The sequence below is a fragment of the Amia ocellicauda genome, chromosome 8, assembly GCF_036373705.1.
Source record: "Amia ocellicauda isolate fAmiCal2 chromosome 8, fAmiCal2.hap1, whole genome shotgun sequence".
In the NCBI taxonomy this organism is placed as follows: domain Eukaryota; kingdom Metazoa; phylum Chordata; class Actinopteri; order Amiiformes; family Amiidae; genus Amia; species Amia ocellicauda.
The window spans coordinates 38,800,248-38,806,247 of NC_089857.1; the positions used below are offsets into that span (position 1 = coordinate 38,800,248).

General features: G+C 36.3%; 1 long non-coding RNA gene across 1 annotated transcript in view; it reads right to left on the reverse strand.

Moving 5' to 3' along the window:
* LOC136755001 (uncharacterized) overlaps window positions 1-4,877 on the reverse strand; it is a 34,133-nt gene extending 29,256 nt beyond the window's left edge. Inside the window, exons 1-2 of the long non-coding RNA XR_010817616.1 lie at window positions 4,731-4,877; window positions 2,914-2,991 (exon numbers count right to left, since the gene is read on the reverse strand). This is a non-coding gene — a long non-coding RNA (uncharacterized LOC136755001). The remainder of the gene's footprint in view (window positions 1-2,913; window positions 2,992-4,730) is intronic.
* Between the last annotated feature and the right edge of the window lie 1,123 nt (window positions 4,878-6,000).

Below are 6,000 nucleotides of genomic sequence, written 5' to 3' on the forward strand. Positions count from 1 at the left end.
CTTAAAGTGTCCCTGAAAGGAGATAAAAGACCAGCAAACATTTCAACAAAGTGCTTAGGAACTGGACCAGACAGGCTTTCGAAACAGAGGCAGTCAGACTGAACCAGACAAGGAGACAAAAGCTCAAGGTCTTTAAAAGAACACAATGAACCTGCTAAAGTCACATTTTAAGGCCAGCGTTCTGATAACATTTTGCCATCAAGATGAAAACTGATATTTACCACATTCAGGGCTTATTCATTCAATGACTGGGTCATTTTCATAACGGCTCAGCACATTACTTCTATTTGTAGGTGCTTGCTGCTTCCAACAACATAATTCTAATCATAAGTAATTTCCTCCCTTTAAAGTGAATTCAGCGTCTGTCTGTTAATCGTATCTCAATAATCAAACATCTGATCATATATTCAAAGTGTGTCCTTGAATATACAATATATTCCTTTGTGAAAAGTGAAAGGCATATCCAATGTCCTTCAGCTGTATGTTGTCTTTTAAGCTTTTTACATTCATGATTGAGAATGGCCAGCTTGTGCTGAAATTCAATCAGGCTGAAATATATTTAACAGGGCTTTTGCCCACACCTTGGGAAGGTTTTCAGCATGTTGCTCTTGGGTTCTCTGAATAGCTGGCTCTTGGAGAAAGAAAAGAAAGGGGGGAGAGAGTCGTTAGGGAGGTTCTCCAATTAAAACAAATGAGACACATTGAATTTGCCTCCCTCAGGACACAGTGGGGGTCCCACTCCATTCTGCTCTGACAGGGTGGAACTGGAAACAAAAGCATGACAATTCAACACATCCACTTACACAATAATAAAGGCTGTTGTTAGCAGCGTGAAGAGTTTTCGCACTCTTGTGTGCCTTATGTAAATCTCTTTCTCCTTTAACAGGATAATACAGCACCAACATAGAAATTTAGAAAGAAAAAAAAGTGCTTAGATATAACCTGACTTGCAGTGGGAACAGAATTACTGACACACTAACTAGAAAATAGAAACTAACCCAGGAGTACAAATCATACTGCTGGAATAGGGTATGGTCAAGGCAGCGAACCACATCCATGGAAAATGACTGTTGCCTTTTTTGTTTTCTAATTTTCACGCATTTTCAGTCAACTTAGTAGCATTAACTTCACTCCTGTTTGATTTTGGATTGTTTGTGTACACAGCACTACAGTCACATGCATGGAGATCTCAATGACAGCTGTTATAAACTGCTCAGATTCAGATTATGAACTATTATACACTGAAAAGAAAAATATATACTGGCCCCCTCTAACAAGAAAATGTGTTGTCATTTTATATACAAATAAATGAGTAAAGATTGGAATAACTTGAATGTGTAGACTGTTTAAAATAATAATTGTGTTGCCTATATTGGAAAGGACCAATCTTAATTTTTCATTTACTATAAACTATACATTTGAGATCCTTTTCTTTAACATCTCTGTTGTCTAAATCTTTAACAAGTAATTCATCTGTAAAACAGATGCTAGGTCATGCCTTATAATATCACCTGAGAATAAATTAAGTTTAACTTATTCAATGCATGACTGAAGTCATATTCTTTAGACTGATTGGATTTTTTTTTTGCTCTTCATATCAAAGCTGATATCTTGGCAAACAATGTAAACACACTTGAGACTTCAGTGACTCCAATAATAGCTAAAAGCAAAGAACCAATTCTGATTTTAGTGGAGGAGCCTTTCAGTCTAAATTCAATTCCAGTGCAGAATGAAAAAGTGACAATTCTGTTAGGCTGTTTGGTGGTTATGCTTCAGCTGCAGAATTAATGTAATCAAATATACACAGACACAAACTAAACATGCATACCATAAAGACTACTTTAACAGTATGTCCAGTATGAGCTAGATTTATAGTTTTCTAATGTAACAAACCTTGAGAACCAAATTGTAATGTGATTGTCTAAATATATGTTGTTGTTTATCAATATAGGTTTGTCGTCAGCCAGACTGTGGGTGAGACAATTAGTTGTGTTAATGTGCTTAATTATCATTTAGCCTAGTATATAATATACCAATAGTATACCATAATATATAGGGTTAATACACTGAGTAAACTAAGATATCATTTTTTATTTCAATTGTTCTTTTACAGTTGTAACCAATGGTTTTATTTGCCTTTTTGAAATGAACAATGGTCTGTCTTTATCTTGAGGCATGAAAAAAATTGCTTTATTGGACCTTTGAAGTGACTAAATGGTCTTATATTTTGTCCGTGGTCAGGAGCCCAGAAAGCTGAAACAAAGGCAAGAAACTGCAGGGCTGGGTTGCTATTTGTTCACGGCTGTGGGAATGTAACAGAAAGCCATAGAAGTAGCAGGTTCTCTCTATTACGTCTTCATTCATTCAGTGAAAAAACAATCCTGTGCCCTTTGTCCTTTACAAAACCCACGTTCTAACTGCATTGAGAGGTGTAGCTTCTCTTTTTGTCCCTCAGCCCATTGCCAATTTCTCTTAATGAGTTTTAAAGCCCTGGCTAAACAAGCTGCATCCAGTTATGATGCCACAGAGTTTCAGAAAACTCATTCCAGTTCTCTTCTCCAGGAAAGACCCTCCAGGACCTTGTAAATACCTTTTATTGAACCTGTTTTGTAAGTCCTTCTGTTGAATGGAAACGGAAATGTATAGAAGTAGACTCCACCGAAGAAGAATCTATAGACACAATGTATGCAATTCGTTTACAAATTGCATTTACATTTATATTTTTAAAAGTGAAATCTACTTCATTATTTCATAATGAAATTTATTTGAATCTGAGGGTAATGCATATTAAAGGTTGGAGGTTGTATATCATATTTGCCTACAGCTATTGGTATAACCTGGAGAAAACAGAAAATCTCTGGCTCGGTTTTTCCTCATTCTTAATAGTGGTATATATATATAGGTATATCTTACCTTACAAGTTATACATATTCAGATCAATCTTCACCTTTCTTCAGAGCTTGATAATATGCATGTTCAGGTCTTCAACACCTACACACACAACACACAAAACAGGCCCTGATGAATATTTACTTTGTAAAATACTCTCCTTTCACATATCTGATAACTGTCTATCAACATCATCATCAAAACATAATTTACATAATAATTTATTTTAATGCATGTAGGCACCAGCTGAATTGCCTCTTGCAGCATTTTAAATATTTTTCTCAGTTTATGGATGAATTACTAAACAGCGCTCTGAATAATTCAAGACCACAGAACTACTTTCCGATTGATAGAATCAGAGAGAGAGAACCTAATGCTAACTTGGTTTGAAGTATCAGTGAAGTTCTTACTGAGAAAACCAGGAATCTGCTGATCCAATTAAATTCATTATTTAGTCCAGAGTTAGACCCCTCTGTGTATTTTTAAAGCAATGTTTTTTTTAAAGTGCAGAAGAATCCTAGCTTCAACAGCAAAATGAATATAGATAAAAAATAAAAAGGTATCTATTATCATAACCCACACTTTTTACCCATTAATTTCATTTATTTGTCTATTTATTTTTCAACAGCTGTTCCAGTCAAGTAATACTTTGGAGTTATTTGTAAACCAGGCAGCAATGTTATGTTAGGTCAGCGTTGGATGTATGATACATTTTTCATAAGTGCCAAGCCCAAGTTTTTAATTGTGGTTTTGGTTGGATGCCATGCTTGGGTTACCCTCTTGTGTTTGTAGTCCCTATGAAAGACAGAAAAGTATATGATTATATTTTATATAGCCCCATGATGATAAAACATTCTAAAGTACTTGGAAATGTCTTAAGATGAAAAGAAAATATATTTTTATATATTGTTGCTGAGTTCTGGTTGTGAAACACATTAAAGCCATGAACACAACTTTACTACTGCGTTTCAAAGAATGCTGTTTGTTTTGAAAGCTTCCTTGTGGTACAAATGCAATTTCCTTGTTAGCTCTGTCCCTAAGGAGGCCATATTTGGAAGTTATCATTATACCTCCTAAAGTGAAAGGTTAGCCACTCTCTCTGATGCAGTACGGCTTTAATGGAAATTATCAGATTGACGGAGCATGTGAACATGTCAGAAAATTCAAACAACTATCATCTTACAATTTAAAGATTCAATCTAGAATGGTTAAAACTTTCAACAACCTCGAAATGGTTGTTTTTCTGTTAAAATACTGTGTAGGATCTTCAAAACAAACAAACCGAAATACACAGAACAAATGTTCACTTGCCTAAACACACATAATTGTTCATTTATCTCAGCAGTGTTCTCTTGAACTGTGCTGTTTACTTCAGTAACAGCATAATACAAATAAAAATGAAGATGCTAATGTTAACACTACTGATGTTCAATATTTGTTCATTATTAGCTGCATCTCCGAGTGCTGACATACAGTTATGCCTTGAGAGGTGACAGGCTATAGCCTTAAACAATAATAATTTCCACTATTAAGAGAGCAATGACCCTCCTCGGTGGAAAAGCATGGAGGCTGCAACCCTAATTGAATTCCCTTTTGTATAGCTCTTAAGCCTTATGTATAGAGGAAGGTAGAAGACAATGATCCCTGAGACTGTTACCAGACTTCACATTGAAAGGCAGATGAAAAAGGCTACCCTTAGCCTCTCATATTGTCTCCCAAATAATAGGTTTCCCATTCTTTTTAATTAGGTCACCTGGAGGGATGCCTTTCATTGTGTAAAATTAGCTTTGTTTTAAACCATTTAGCGGACCTATTTATCACCATGGAAAGCACAAACTCACTCTGTGGTCTCGGTGCTTAATCCTTCATGCTTCAGATATTCGGCTTTCTTTTCTCCTGCATTTCGCCAGCACAAGACTGGAGGAGTGGGGCAGACAGCCACAAAGAGTTGAATAACTACCTGGCTTAAAGAGCTTCTGAAAGCTCTGTGCTGCTGTAATGAACCTCTTGACTTCAGAGAACAAAGCGGGGGAGGTGAATGTAACCATTCATGAAAGGTTACATTCACTGTAGAAAAAAAAAGTGCTAGTTAAAGGGAAATCGTAGTATTTCAGCAGGACTCTTTTCCCCCCTCTCGAAATGTTATTTCCTTCAGCAAGGCCTTAGTAAATACATTTCAAAATAACTAAACAGCCATGTTGTCCTTTTGTTTCCGAGAGCGGAGAAATCTGTTGCTCTTGTCCTGCTAGTAAAACTGTAGTGTATTATTAGGTGTGACTACAGGCACAGTTATATTCCATTCTTAACTTAAAGTGTTGCCAAAATGTTTTTTTTTCTGCCAACCCTAATATTTTGACTTTGGCTTTCCCTCAGGGCTTTGTATGTGCATAAACAGCCACAGCTTAATATAGATGCCATTGAACAAATCCTGCCACACTTTTAATGTAATATAAAAAAAAAACAATGAAGGCTATTTATTATGCAATGTGACACTAGTGAAACAAACATAAACATTATCTGGAGCAGTAGCACTTTCAGCCATCCAACATCTCTGTAAGAGCACGGACAGATCTTCTCATACAACACGGCACAACTGGGCACACCTTACAGATGTCACAAAAAGGCTCATATATTTGTTATACTGATCCCTATATAGATTAATAGTATAAATATTAGATTTATGGGGAGTATCTGTAATGAATGTCTGTGCAATCACACGTCTTCCACAAACAGGAAAAGGTGTCCAGTGTTGAAATCCACTGAGACACATTGCCTCCACACCCAATCTGCTAAGAAATCAAGTAATACGGGTAATTCAGGGCTGATCCAGGGCAGTTCGTAATGCTGGATATCTGTTGAAAGCAGACAAGAAGCCTCATCGCCTCATCGAGAGGGATCAGTGCCCTCCTCTGCAAAAAATACTTGTCAATTGTCCAGCACTCAAAATACCCCTGATCCCTCTTCTACCTATGGTATCATTCCTGGCATTATGACTGGGGTTTAGGGGGTAATGTAAAAATAGATTAAACACAAAGAGATAGAGAGAGATGATACTACATACATACATACTTAACTTCAGAGATCCATTGGTGAATAAATACATACTGCTTC